The sequence below is a fragment of the Stomoxys calcitrans genome, chromosome 4 (genome assembly GCF_963082655.1).
Source record: "Stomoxys calcitrans chromosome 4, idStoCalc2.1, whole genome shotgun sequence".
Lineage (NCBI taxonomy): Eukaryota > Metazoa > Arthropoda > Insecta > Diptera > Muscidae > Stomoxys > Stomoxys calcitrans.
In genome coordinates this window covers 67,626,286-67,642,433 of record NC_081555.1, presented here as the reverse complement: position 1 = coordinate 67,642,433, position 16,148 = coordinate 67,626,286, and positions in this window count along the sequence as shown.

Here is a 16,148-nt window from a genome sequence, read left to right as displayed (position 1 = left end):
AAAGGAAGTCAGCCCAAGAACAACCTTGAATGACAGGGGAGACTCGCACTACACACGGCTCAAGAAATGCACTCAGACTATCAGAGATGCAAAACGTGCCTCCTGGATGCTTTTCTGCGAACAGTTCGATAGCTTTAATGACGCCGCTATGATGAAAAAGTTTCTCTCAAAAACCCATGTCCAAACTGAAACGCTAGTAGACGACATGGGGGTGAAGACGGGGGACATGTTGAAGCTTTTGATAAAAACTCATTTGCCACTGGATATGACGGAGCTAACGGAGACAACGGCATCTTGGAATAATGAGTTTGATCGAAGGCTTGTCATTACAAAATTAATGTTTAGGGAAGCCTTGAGGAGCTTCAATTCATTTAAGTCACCCAGGCGTGATGTAATAACTCAGGCGTTTCTAAAGAACGAGGTCACAGGGGTCATTTTATCGCCCTCCTATGGCTGACTACCATAAAAACCGATTACGGATGCTGACTAAGGAGGGATTTGAACCCGTTTGCTAAGCATGTTGTACTGCTTCTAAGGGGTAGGGATTTAACGCACCACGTTTTCTCAATGGACAATAGAATGATTTCGATATCTGACTAGGTCAATTATTTAGGAGTGATGTTGGATAGGAAACTTAATTCGAAGTGTCACATTCAGGAGCGTACCAACAAGGCTCACAGCTGTGGGCACCTTGTAGACGGGCCGTAGGCTTGAAATGGGGCCTGAATCCGAGGACAGTCCAATAGCTCTACAGGATTGTAGTTATAGCAATACTTACCTACGCCTCAGTAGTTTGGTGAACTGCAATGGAGAAAAAGTGACACGTAAGGATAATACAACAGGTTCAGAGAACATGTTGTCTTGCCATAGACGAAGCGATGTTGTCTTGGCATAGATATACGACACACCAATAAAATGTGAAGCAGCCATTGCAGCTACGAAACGGAAGGCGTCGGAGAATGGATAGAGGTATAATCGAGGCAAAGCATTTGTGGTCGATGCAGTCCGAGTTAAGGCGCTGGCGACAAACTCGCATTTAACACTATGGAACGCGAAACGGTCGGTAGGACGACGAAAATCCTATGAGGAGAACCAGATTGTGAGAAGACGAGGCTATTGCTGAACGGAAGTAAGAGGGAGGTCAGTACAGCTTTTGGTATCATAACAGGCCACATGGGACTACAAGCTCACTTGAGCAGAATCGGTGCGGCAAGTGATATAATGTGTGAAGGCTAGTGGGGAAGATGATGAGACGTTGGAACACTTCTTATGTCATTACCCGGGACTTGGTGTGGGTATTTGAAGGCATAGGACACCAATTGAGGCTTCTTTGGCCTTATTAATCAAATCGGGCGACTGGTTTATGTGGGGACTATATGTTTTTATACCCACCACCAGGATAGGGGGTATATTAATTTAATCATTGCGTTTGCAAAACATCGAAATATTTCCGACCCTACAAAGTATATATATTTCGGATCGTCGTAAAATTCTAAGGCGATTTCACGATGTCCGTCGGTCTATTGTGATCACTCTACAAAATTGAGATATTGAGTTGAAATGTCTCACAGATACGTCTTTTTGCTGCACACGGGTTTAGGTCTTGAACGGGCCAAATTGGGGCACGTTTGGATATAGCTGCTTTATAGACCGATCTGCCCAAAAAGGGCAGATCTGAAGCCCATAAAAGCTTTATTTATAACCCCATTTCGCTGTAATATGAAACAATGAGTTGTTTAAAGCCTCTTGACACCCGACTTTAATATGGTTCAGACACGTTTTTACTTTTGTTAGACTTATCTGGGCGAGATTTATTATAGGTGTTGGAAGGAATAAATGTACTTCACATACCAAAGAAATTTGGCAATTACTGGAGCTAAATTCATATAATTGGAGTTAAGCATCAGATAACATGAAGAAAGAGGTTAAAGTTTGCAACTATAACTTCAAGATAGTTGAAGATCTTATCCAACCCGCCTCATAAAGCTGAAAATCTCACAAACATAAACATAAATAAAAAAAAAATTATTCTTTGAAATTTTTTTGGATCAATTGTAACGTTTTTAAAACACGTGGCAACCCTAAAACCGTATCCCGGTCAAACAGTCCAATTTTGCTTAACTAGCACCACATTCACAACCGCATCAAATTCCAATGTAATTTCACAATTAAGACTTGTCATAAAAACTTCTAAAGACCACTCAGAACAAAGAAGAACCCACAAAGTTCTAAAACATGAGCAGCAACAAAATAACGAAACAACAAAATATGCATGTGTTCGCTTATAACAAACATTTGCAACTATGTTAATGGAGTGGGGAAACGGAAACTTTGCTAGCGAGACACTTGCCAGTAAACCAGTGAGTATTTGGAGCTGAGGCCGCCAAAGTGGCAGCACTTCATTCATGAAAATGCGGCGATATGCGCGATGCATGTATGACGTACTGAAGGAGCATCTACTTAATATTCATAAGTTAAGTGCTCATTTTGTATGCTTTCATGCCATAGCCAAGCATGAGTTTAGCATTTTTTGTTTTGTTTTTGAATCAGCTCTAAATATTTGACGCTATTGGTGTTGTTCCCGTTGCATGCTTCCGGGTTACATTGTTAAGGTATCTTATCGCCCAGCAAAGGCAAAATACCAGTAAATTGGAATAACAAAAAAAAAAAAAAAAAATACCAGCAGAATATTTTATTACACATTAAAAATAAAATAGGAAAAAACTTAAATAGGATTTTACCTAACCTAGTTTGCCATTTTAATGCCCATTGCCTTCAAAACATAAGTTCAACAAGAATTTGACAATTAAGTTAGGAATTCATTTGGCATTTAAAAAGTGCTATTAGAAATGAGTGTCCATTATTACATTTAAATTTCACCCAATTGCTTGACAAATTTTTTGCATTTTAAATTCATAAACATCCGGTCTAGACACATTTAGAGTTAGTTAAGTGTATGTTAATTTTTATATACTTTTCAACTTTGTTCATTCATAGAATAAACAAAAATATGAGTACATTCACAAATATAGAGTAAACATACTCTCGAAAAAAAAAAACAAGTAAAAGCGTGCTAAGTTCGGCCGGGCCGAATCTTATATACCCTCCACCATGGATCGCATTTGTCGAGTTCTTTTCCCGGCATCTCCTCTTAGGCAAAACAGGATATAAGAAAAGATTTGCTCTGCTATTAGAGCGATATCAAGGATATGGACTCTAATTAAATTATTTGTTGGAGACCTGTGTAAAATGTCAGCCAATTCGAATAAGAATGGCGCCCTTTGAGGGGCTCAAGAAGTAAAATAGAAAGATCGATTTATATGGGAGCTGTATCGGGCTATAGACCGATTCAGACCATAATAAACACGTATATTGATGGTCATGAGAGAATGTGTCGTACAAAATTTCAGGCAAATCGGGTAACAATTGCGACTTCTAGAGGCTCGAGAAGTCAAGAACCCAGATCGGTTTATATGGCAGCTATATCAGGTTATGAACCGATTTGAACCTTATTTGACACAGTAGTTGAAAGTAAGAATAAAATACGTCATCTCTCATGACCATCAACATACGTGTCTATTATGGTCTGAATCGGTCTATAGCCCGATACAGCTCCTATATAAATCGATCTCTCTATTTTACTTCTTGAGCCCTCAAAGGGCGCAATTCATATTCGAATTGGCTGACATTTTACACACGTCTCCATCATATAATTTAATTGTTGTCCAAACCGGACCATATCTTGATATCGCTCTAATAGCAGAGCAAATCTTTTCTTATATCCTGTTTTGCCTAAGAAGAGATGCCGGGAAAAGAACTCGACAAATGCGATTCATGGTGGAGGGTATATAAGATTCGGCCCGGCCGAACTTAGCACGCTTTTTCTTGTTTTTTTATATACTTTCAAACCCATATCGTAAAGGTATTACGAAATTTCCATTGAACATTTCATTTAAGGAACAGTCGATACTTCTCTCATATCGATGAGTGCAGTCCGATTAAAGTTTAAGCTCAATAATAAAGGGCCTCCTTTTCATGCCTAGTCCGAATAGCTTGCCGTATAGCGACACCACTTGGAAGATAAGTTTTTTAGTGGCAGGATACCTCACAAATGTAGCTAGTATTAATAAGGGGATAACCACCGCTGAAAATGTTACTGATGTTCACGCTAGAATTTGAACCCAGACGTTCGGCGTCATATGCAGACATGTTCACCACTGCGGCACGTGGGATACAATATTTTTAAAAACCCACAGGTTTTTTTCTCTACATTTCGATCCAAATGTTCTGGATAGAATCGCAATGCAAATTAGTTCTACAAAATCGATATCGATATCTTACGATAACAGATAATAATAACCAATTAATCGTGATTGGCCTTGTATAGTACTTAAAAAAATAAGCGAATCAAGAAAATGCACAAATTCGAACGGGCCGACCATTGAATACCCACTACAAATACAAATTTGCCCATGAAAATTCCACTAAGGAACAAGGGCAAACTTTTCGCTTATCAACGAGTGCTGCCCGATTTAAGTTTAAGCTTCTTTTTGTAGCCCAGTCAGTAGTTTTTACATGGCTACCATACCAAATGGTACAGTACCTCAAAAAAATCGCCAGTATTAGGAGCGGAAATTTACCGCTGATAATTTTTGTTCTGATGTTCTCACCAGGATTCGAACCCAGGCCTTCAGCGTAAAGATAGACATGCTCTGAGTCGGATTTCTATTGTCTTCTTTTTTGTGCTTGCTCTTGTGGTAGATTGTTTTACCGCTAGAAATTTTGTTCCCGATTGCTCGGAAGGAATTCTGAAAGATGTCTGAACTCGATGTCGAATGTTTTTGCTTTTTTATACCCACCACCGACGGATAGGGGTATATTCATTTTGTCATTCCGTTTGCAACACATCGAAATATCCATTTCCGACCCTATAAAGTATATATATTCTTGATCAGCGTAAAAATCTAAGACGATCTAGACATGTCCGTCCGTCTGTCTGTTGAAATCACGCTACAGTCTTCAAAAATAGAGAAATTGAGCTGAAACTTTGCACAGAATCTTTTTTTTGTCCATAATCAGGGCTATATCGAAGATGGGCTATTCGGAGATGGGCTATATCGGACTATGTCTTGATATAGCCCCCATATAGACCGATCCGCCGATGTAGGGTCCTAGGCCCATAAAAGCCACATTTATTATCCGATTTTGCTGAAATTTAGGACAGTGAGTTGTGTTAGGCCTTTCGGCATATAGACCTATCGGCCGATTTAGGGTCTTAGGCCCATAATAGCCACATTTATTATCCGATTTTGTTGAAATCTGGGGCAGTGAGTTGTGTAAGGCCCTTCGAAATCCTTCGTCAATTTGGCTCAGATCGGTCCAAATTTTGGATACAGCTGCCATATAGACCGATCCTACGGTTTAGGGTCTAAGGCCCATAAAAGCCACATTTATTATCCAATTTTGATGAAATTCGGGACAGAGAATTGTGTTAAGTCCATCGACATCCTTCGTTAATTTGGTCCAGATTTGGATATATCTGCCATATAGATCGATCCTCCGATTTATGGTGTAAGGCCCATAAAAGCCACATTCATTATCCGATTTTGCTGAAATTTGGGACAGTGAGTTGTGTTAGGCGCTTTGACATATTTCTTAAATTTGGTCCAGATCGGTTCAGATTTAGATATAGCTGCCATATAGACCGATTTCTTGATTTATGGTTTTGGGCCTATAAAATGCTTATTTATTGTCCGATGTCGCCGAAATTTGGAACAGTGAGTTAAGTTAAGCCCCTTGACATACTTCTGCAATATCGCACAGATCGGTTCAGATTTGGATATAGCTGCCATATAGACCGATATCTAGGTTTTAGGTTTTGGGCCATAAAAGACGCATTTATTGTCCGATGTCGCTGAAATTTGACACAGTGAGTTTGGTTAGGCTCTTCGACGTTCTTCTTCAATATTGCCCAGATCGGTCCAGATTTGCATATAGCTGCCATATAGACCGATCTCTCGATTTAAGGTTTAGGGCCCATAAAAGAGGCATTTATTGTCCGATTTCGCCGAAATTTGGGCTTTTCGACATGTTTATGCAACTTGGCCCAAATCGGTCCAGATTTGGATATAGCTGCCATGTAGACTGATATCTCGATTTAAAGTCTTGGCCCCATAAAAGGCGCATTTATAATCCGATTTCACTGAAATTTGACACAGCGACTTATGTTCGTCTTTTCGACATCCGTGTCGTATATAGTTCAGATCGGTATGAGGTATATGAGTATAAGGTATGAAATTTTCACCGAATTTTGATGAAAGGTGGTTTACATATATACCCGAGGTAGTGGGTATCCAAAGTTCGGCCCGGCCGAACTTACCGCCTTTTTACTTGTTTTTTCAGTTTGCGTTTTAATTTAACTCTAATAACCATGCGCCCGAATTTGAATTAAGAGTTTTTTTTGCCTTCGCATTACAAAAAAAAAAAAAAAAAAATAAGGAGGCATACAATTTAACCATTTCTACTGCGTTCATTATTCATATATGGTATAGATGGTTGCATGGTCAAAGAAACTTTTCATTTACAGACTTAACTAATCATAAAATTTTAAAATTCATTGCGATAATAAAACTTGTATTCACAAATTTTAGTGCAAATCAGCGAAACTAAATTCCGCTTCTTGATGCAATTAATTCATTCAGCAAAACTTAATCGGCCAAGAAATCTTCAAAGTATCGGCGCATATGACTTACTTCTCTAATGTATTTTAAACACAGAAAAAATATAGACCTAAATTGACAGAGTAAGCATGGTAGTGACTCATAAAAAAACTTTTCAAACAAGGTATAAATTGCTTCAACTTTTTATGCCCTACACCACAACTGTGGTACAGGGTATTATAACGTAGTTCATTTGTTTGTAACATTTGTTTGCCCAAAAAGTAATTGTCGGTAATATAGTAGTAATATAGTCGGCGTTGACAAATTTTTTCAACGGCTTGTGACTCTGTAATTGCATTCTTTCTTCTGTCAGTTATCAACTGATACTTTTAGTTTGCTTTAGAAAAAAAGTGCGCGAAATTTTGTTTACATTTGTTTGTTTGGCGTCAATTTTAATATGGGTACCACATGTATTGGAAGAAATTCATTTAACAAACCGAATCAACGCTTGTGATATGCACCTTAAACGCAATGAATTCGATCCGTTTTTAAAACGAATCAAAACTGGAGATGAAAAATGTATTGTTTACAACAACGTTAGTCGAAAACGATCATGGTCCAAGCATGGTGAACCAGCTCAAACCACTTCAAAGGCTGATATCCATCAAAAGAAGGTTATGCTGTCTGTTTGGTGGGATTGGAAGGGTGTGGTATATTTTGAGCTGCTTCCAAGGAACCAAACGATTAATTCGGATGTTTACTGTCAACAATTGGACAAAATGAATACAGCCATCAAGGAGAAGCGACCAGAATTGGTCAATCGTAAAGGTGTCATATTCCACCAGGACAACGCTAGACCGCACACATCTTTGGTCACTCGCCAAAAACTGAGTGAGGTTGGCTGGGAACTTTTGATGCATCCACCATATAGCCCTGACCTTGCACCATCAGACTACCATTTATTTCGATCTTTGCAGAACTCCTTAAATGGTAAAACTTTCGGCAATGATGAGGCTATAAAATCGCACTATGTTCAGTTTTTTGCAGATAAAGGCCAGAAGTTCTATCAGCGTGGAATTCTAAATTTGCCAGGAAGATGGCAAAACGTTATCGAACAAAATGGCAATTATATATTTGATTAAAGTTCATTCTAAGTATTATTAAAAATGCATTTACTTTCTTTTAAAAAATCCGCAATTACTTTTTAGGCAACCCAATAAAATGAAAAGAGATATACCCATTGATAAATTTACCGATCAACTCAGAATCACTTTCTGATACGCTTTAGCCTTTGTAGCCGTCCTCCATGTTAATTTGTGTATAAACTAGAAGTCCCAATTTTCGTCTGATAGTCTTTAAATTTGGTACAGACAAGATTTTCAGCCTAGAAACGAAGCCTATTCAAATTGTAAAAAAGATTTAGATAAAAATTTGTTCGTCCGATTTGGCCTAACATTGCAATAATGTGGTAATGTGTGTAGCTAACCGATTCTGCCGAAATTTTGAAGGAAGGATCTTGTCTTGACTTTCGACATTACTGGTGAATTTCATAGAAATCACGGATCTATCCTTGAGACCTATTACGATGGGGTATATTCAGAAGTGAAAGAATGTATGGACAATGTCTAGTGAAGAATCAATAGAACTCATCGGTGATACACATTTCCCGGAAAATTCTCCAGCGGACAACGTGGCGCCAGAAGAGTTTGTCACTGGTATACATTCGTCGGTGGTTATTAGGGAAATTGAGTCTGAACCAAAATTCCTTTGGGCGATAAGAAGTTTCGACTCTTTAAATAGCCAGGTCTTGATGATGTATCGCCGGTTGAATTACAAGCTGTGTCTAATAGACTGGTTCCTTGGCATAGGGAGATATACTCTGCTTGTATCTGCATGTCATATATACCTGTGGGATGGAGGGGTATGAAGGTCATTTTCATTCCGAAAGCAGGAGAACCCTACCACACGAAGGCGAAAAATTTTCGTCCTATTAGTCTGCTGCATACTCTTGAGAGGCTGATGAAAACATACCTTAGGGCAAAGTCCCCTGGAGATCGCCAGCAGCATGCATATAGTAAAGGCAAATCCACCAACAACAGTCCTTCACAACCTAATCGGTTACATAGAGGGTTCTCTCGCTGTCAAGAAATATACAATGGTAGCATTGAAGGTGTTTTCAATAAAGTAAAACCGACGTCAATCATGAATAAGTTGAAGTTTCTAGGCATTAACTCCACCGTAAGAAAGTTTATTAAAAACTTACTTGCTAAAAGATGCATTACAACAGGCTTGAGATCTGGGATCTAAAAAGATGGGTCAGCAGAGGAACACTTTAAGGTGGTGTACTGTCTCATCTACTTTGGAATATAGCCATTAAAAATATATAATTCTCTTTGGAAGAAAAATTGGTAAAGGTGGTCGCGTATGCTGATTACGTGGTAATTGCGGTTAGGGGAAGAATCCCAGCACTCTAAGAGATATCAGTAAGCTCTACGTGCAACAGCGAAGTGGACTTGGCGTAGATCCGTTCAAGACAGAAGAAGTTCTTTTCAGCAGCAGATACAAGATATGGTGTTGTGGTCTGGTGGACGGCGCCTCGTAAGTTCACCTACTGTTCAATAGTCAAGTGGATACAAGGGATAGCTTGTTTGTGCATCACAGCCGCACTGATGACTACACCATCTAATGCACTGAATTTAATACCACATCTAATGCCTCTTGACATTGGGGCTAGACAAATTGCAGCGACCACTGCCGTGACGATTAGGGAGCTTCGAGTTTGGCCATGTGGCGGCTTCGGACATTGTGCTATCTTCGGTACAATGTCCGAAGTTCCAGGCAGTGTGGATTACGCCCTACCTGAGCCGCTTTTTGATTAAAAGTACTGTACCACTATTCCTGATAGAACCGGTTGGAGCTTCGATATTCCTGGTAATAGAAGTTGCATAGATTTCTATACGGATGGTTACAAACTAAACGACCAGGTGGGCTTTGGGTTGTACTCTAAAGATCAAGAACTGATCATATCGAAAAGGTTACCCGACTACTGCAGTGTGTATCAAGCGGAGATCGTTGCATTTTGGGAAGTGGTGGAATGGAATCCTGGAGAACGTATTTCTGAAGATAAAAACCGGCCTCGACTGTCGCAGATCTCTCAACGTGATGGCTGAACAATTCAAAATTCACTCTTTCTGGGTGCCGGGCCACAGAGATATCCTAGGGAATTGTAAAGCGGACGAGCTAGCGAGACTAGGAACTACTTTACACATTCCTCTAGCGACATGTAAACTAAGTTTTCGGGACAAGACCCGAAGGACAACGAATGATAGATGGTCACAAAGAAGTGTCAATGAGCATTCCAAAACTATTTGGCTAGACTTGAAGAGGTCTACCGCTTTGTTGTCATTGGCTAGGACAGACGTCTCAGTCATTGTGTCCTTCATGACAGGTCACTGTCTAATCGTAAAACATGCTGACAGATGAAGGTTGCCAGTAACGATTTTTGCAAACATTATGTGTGTGTGTCCTGTACTGGCTGTCAGAAGGAGTTCCACTTTAAGTTCTCATATACGAACATATTTTTGGGAGCTATCTATATCTGAACTGACTTCGACTTAAATTAGTAAACCTATAGTTTAAGTCATAGGATAAGATATTGTGCAAAATTTCGGAAGGATTGGTCAAGAAATGCGCTTGCAGAGGCTCTAGAAATCAAATTCATAAAAATATATATACGGAAGCAATATCTCAATCTGAACCGATTTCGACCAAATTTTACATACATTTAGTTAGACGTACTTGAAAATTTTGTGTACAATGTTGAGAAAATCGCGCTTGGAAAGGCTGTAGAGCTGAAAATTGGACGGTACATATATATGGGAGTAAAATCTAGATCTGAACCGATTCCTTTGATATACACCCGTTATGCCAATAATCATAAGGGAAACCTCCTTGTCAAATTTTGTGAGTGTCGGATAACAAATGACCACATAATTGCAATATTTGTAAAAATCGGACGAACATATATGTGGGAGCTATATCCGAATCTAAACCGATTTCTTCCATTTTCAATAAGCTTCGTCTCTAGGCCAAAAAAATACCTGTGTTAAATTTGAAGGTGATGGGATGAAAATTGAGGCCTGCACTTTGTATACAAATTAACATAACTAACATAGGACATTGCTAAATCGAATCAGAAAGTGACTTTGAGCCGATCGGTATACTTAGCAATACGTCAAGCTCTTTTCCTTGTGGGTATTACAAATTGACTAATTCATAATACCCTGTACCACAGTAGTGGTGTTGGGTGTAAAAACCATTACTTATCTGAGCTTCTGGTAATGGAAAACATTCTTTATTTTACAAACTTCGGTTGATTGGGATTTGGGCTCAATCGGGAAATTTGTCTCGTAAGAGAAAGCTATGTTCGGAAATTCGCCAATTTCCTGCAAGCGCAGGAACTCATGTGCTGTTTCTAGTCTTACTGTTTTGATTCGATGTAAGATCGATTGCCTTTTGGAACTTCTTAGGCTTTACCTTGATCTAGTTTTTATACCCACCACCGAATGGTGGGGGTATATTCATTTTGTCATTCCGTTTGCGACACATCGAAATATCCATTTCCGACCCTATAAAGTATATATATTCTTGATCAGCGTAAAAATCTAAGACGATCTAGACATGTCCGTCCGTCTGTCTGTTGAAATCACGCTACAGTCTTCAAAAATAGAGATATTGAGCTCAAATTTTGCACAGATTCTATTTTTGTCTATAAGCAGGTTAAGTTCGAAGATGGGCTATATCGGACTATATGTTGACATAGCCCCCATATAGACCGATCGGCCGATTTAGGGTCTTAGGCCCATAAAAGCCTCATTTATTATCCGATTTTGCTGAAATTTGGGACAGTGAGTTGTGTTAGGCCCTTCGACATCCTTCGACAATTTGGCTCAGATCGGTCTAGATTTGGATATAGCTGCCGTATAGACCGATCCTCCGATTTAGGGTCTTAGGCACATAAATGCCACATTTATTATTCGATTTCGTTGAATTTTGGGACAGTGAGTTGTGTTAGGCCCTTCGACATCCTTCTTCAATTTCACTCAGATCGGTCCAGATTTGGATACAGCTGCCATATAGACCGATCTTTCGATTTAAGGTTTTGGGCCCATAAAAGCCGCATTTATTGTCCGATGTTACCGAAATTTGGGACAGAGAGTTAAGTGAAGCCCCTCCACATATTTCTGCAATTTGGTCTATTTCGATCAAGATTTGCATAAAGCTGCCATATAAACCGATATCTCGATTTAAAGTCTTTGCCCAAAAAAAAGGCGCATTTATAAGCCGATTTAACTGACATGAGGTATACAATTTTCACCGGATTTTGATGAAAGGTGGTTTACATAATATATACCCGAGGTGGTGGGTATCCAAAATTCGGTCCGGCCGAACTTAACGCCTTTTTACTTGTTTCCAATGTCTTATATGGCCTACATGCATGCCAAATATATTCTGGATTAGTCTGCAACCTAACATTGCTCTCATATAAACTGACCATCCGATTTTTCTTCTTAAGCATATATCAGAAGCCATTCTTTACAAAATGTATAAAAAAGCGTGCTAAGTTCAGCCGGGCCGAATCTTAAATACCCTCCACCATGGATCGCATTTGTCGAGTTCTTTTCCCGGCATCTCTTCTTAGGCAAAAACAAGTAAAAGCGTGCTAAGTTCGGCCGGGCCGAATCTTATATACCCTCCACCATGGATCGCATTTGTCAAGTTCTTTTCCCGGCATCTCTTCTTAGGCAAAAAAGGATATAAGAAAAGAGTTACTCTGCTATTAAAACGATATCAAGATATGGTCCGGTTCGGACCACAATTAAATTATATGTTGGAGGCCTGTGTAAAATTTCAGCCAATTCGTTTAAGAATTGCGCCCATTGGGGCTCACGAAGTAAAATAGAGAGAACGATTTATATGGGATCTGTATCGGGCTATAGACAGATTCAGACCATAATAAACACGTTTGTTGATGGTCATGAGAGGATCCATCGTACAAAATTTCAGGCATATCGGATAATAATTGCGACCTCTAGGGGTCAAGAAGTCAAGATCCCAGATCGGTTTATATGGCAGCTATATCAGGTTATGAACTGATTTGAACCTTATTTGACCCAGTTGTTGAAAGTAAAAATAAAATACGTCATGCAAAATTTCAGCCAAATCGGATAGGAATTGCGCCCTCTAGAAGATCAAGAAATCAAATCCCCAGATCTGTTTATATGACAGCTATATCAGTTTATGAACCGATTTGAACAATACTTGGCACAGTTGTTGGATATCATAACGAAATACTTCGTGCAAAAATTCATTCAAATCGGATAAGAATTGTGCCCTCTAGAGGGTCACGAAGTCAAGACCCAAGATCGGTTTATATGGTAGCTATATCAGGTTATGGACCGATTTGAACCATACTTGGCACAGTTGTTGGGTATCATAACAAAACACGTCGTGCGAAATTCCATTCCAATCGGACAAGAATTGCGCACTCTAGTGGCTCAAGACGTCAAGACCCAAGATCGGTTTATATGGCAGCTATATCAAAACATGGACCGATATGGCCCATTTACAATACCAACCGACCTACACTAATAAGAAGTATTTGTGCAAAATTTCAAGCGGCTAGCTTTACTCCTTCGGAAGTTAGCGTGCTTTCGACAGACAGACGGACGGACGGACGGACGGACGGACGGACGGACGGACGGACAGACGGACGGACATGGCTAGATCGACATAAAATGTCACGACGATCAAGAATATATATACTTTATGGGGTCTCAGACGAATATTTCGAGTAGTTACAAACAGAATGACGAAATTAGTATACCCCCCATCTTATGGTGGAGGGTATAAAAAGGTGTAAGGAAAGATTTGCTCTGCTATTAGAGCGATATCAAGATATGGTACGGTTTGGACCACAATTAAATTATATGGGTTGCCCAAAAGATAATTGCGGATTTTTTAAAAGAAAGTAAATGCATTTTTAATAAAACTTAGAATGAACTTTAATCAAATATATAATTGCCATTTTGTTCGATAAACTTTTGCCATCTTCCTGGCAAATTTAGTATTCCACGCTCATAGAACTTCTGGCCTTTATCTGCAAAAAACTGAACCAAGTGCGATTTTATAGCCTCATCATTGCCGAGTTAAGGAGTTCTGCAAAGATCGAAATAAATGGTAGTCTGATGGTGCAAGGTCAGGGCTATATGGTGGATGCATCAAAAGTTCCCAGCCAAGCTCACTCAGTTTTTGGCGAGTGATCAAAGATGTGTGCGGTCTAGCGTTGTCCTGGTGGAATATGACACCTTTACGATTGACCAATTCTGGTCGCTTCTCCTTGATGGCTGTATTCATTTTGTCCAATTGTTGACAGTAAACATCCGAATTAATCGTTTGGTTCCTTGGAAGCAGCTCAAAATATACCACACCCTTCCAATCCCACCAAACAGACAGCATAACCTTATTTTGGTGGATATCAGCCTTTGAAGTGGTTTGAGCTGGTTCACCATGCTTGGACCATGATCGTTTTCGACTAACGTTGTTGTAAACAATCCATTTATCATCTCCAGTTATGATTCGTTTTAAAAACGGTTCGAATTCATTGCGTTTAAGGTGCATATCACAAGCGTTGATTCGGTTTGTTAAATGAATTTCTTTCAATACATGTGGTACCCATATTAAAATTGACGCCAAACAAACAAATGTAAACAACATTTCGCGCACTTTTTTTCTAAAGCAAGCCAAAAGTAACAGCTGATAACTGACAGAAGAAAGAATGCAATTACAGAGTCACAAGCCGTTGAAAAAATTTGTCAACGCCGACTATATTACTACTATATTACCGACAATTACTTTTTGGGCAACCCAATGAATGGGCCATATCTGTCCATGTTTTGATGTAGCTGCCATATAAACCTATTTTGGGTCTTGACTTCTTCCCAACCGATTTGACTGAAATTTTGCTCGTTGTATTTTGGTATCACTTCCAATAACTGTGCTAAGTATGATTCAAATCGGTTTATAATCTGGTAGAGATGTCATATAAACCGATCATGGATCTTGACTTCTTGAGCCAATAGAGAGCGCAATTCGTATACGAATTTGCTGAAATTTTGCATGAGGTGTTTGACTTTTAATAACTGTACTAAGTATGGCGTAAATCGGTACATAACCTGATATAGCTGCCATATAAACCGATCAGGGATCTTGACTTCTTGAGCCTCTAGAGGGCGCAATTCTCATCCGATTTGGGTGAAATTTTGTATAACGGCTTCCGTCATGACTTTCAACGTACTTGTCTAATATGGACTGAATCGATCAATAACTTGATACAGCTCCCATATAAACCCATCTCCCGCTTCTGCTTCTTGAGCATCTACAAGGCGCAATGCTTATCCGAATGAACTGAAATATTACACAATTGCTACTACAATGCTCAGCATTCATTTATGGTCCGAATCGGATATAGCTCCAATAGCATAACAGTTCTTGTTCACATTTCCTGATGTTTTAATATTAAGCACGATGCTTATTCTAGTTTTCCCAATATTGACGAAAGTCGGGGATGGTTTCGTCGTCGGCCCCCTGTTCGCTGCGCGGTATTGAGTCTCCTACCACTGGCATCTTTGACATTCGGGGCAAGGGGAAGTGTTCCCCAGCTCTTTCGGAGTTTAACAAATTCTCACAATCAGAAAAATCGGTTTTTGATTCTGTACGGAACATACAAATAACCATTCAAATGCATTGACAAAACAAATATACCGCCCCTCTTTCTCTTTTACATAATTAGTAGATACAAGGGAGTCTTTGAATGTTGGTAGACAAATGTTTGCTGTGATATTCTAAAAGAACAAGTTTGCCGGATTTAAAATGAAAATCAATGTTGCCATGTAATAACCTGCATGTACTAACCGCAACACCATGCTTTAGCCTTAGACAAGCGATTATTGTTTTGAGTTTTAAAACAAACAACGTTGTTTGTTTTGTGTAGTGTAATGTGGGGGTGTTTCATTAAAAACATGTCTGGTGATGTTCGCTATTAAAAGCGTTTGTTTGCATTTGTATCTCGCTTTGCATGGCATGCAACATCAACAAGAGAACGAACGTAGAATGTCGTGTCTACAAGTCGGTGTCATAATCAAGTTACTGGCCCATTGCAGCTTGGCCAAGCTATCGTTATCCAGTTGGTTGGCCAAATTATCTGCCGTGGCTGGTGCCATTGCAATTGTCGTTGTTGTGGTTTGAGTTAATTGTGTTATGCCATCAAAGCGAATTTATCGCGATGTAAAACCAACAATTGCATTTGCCAAAGTGTTTACAACTTAAGCGCCTTTAGCTGTTGTCATTAAACGCCCAAAACCCCTTGAGGGAAATGTCCATCTAGTTGCATGGTCACCCCATCGGCTAGTTAGGGGTGCTTGAGGGTTG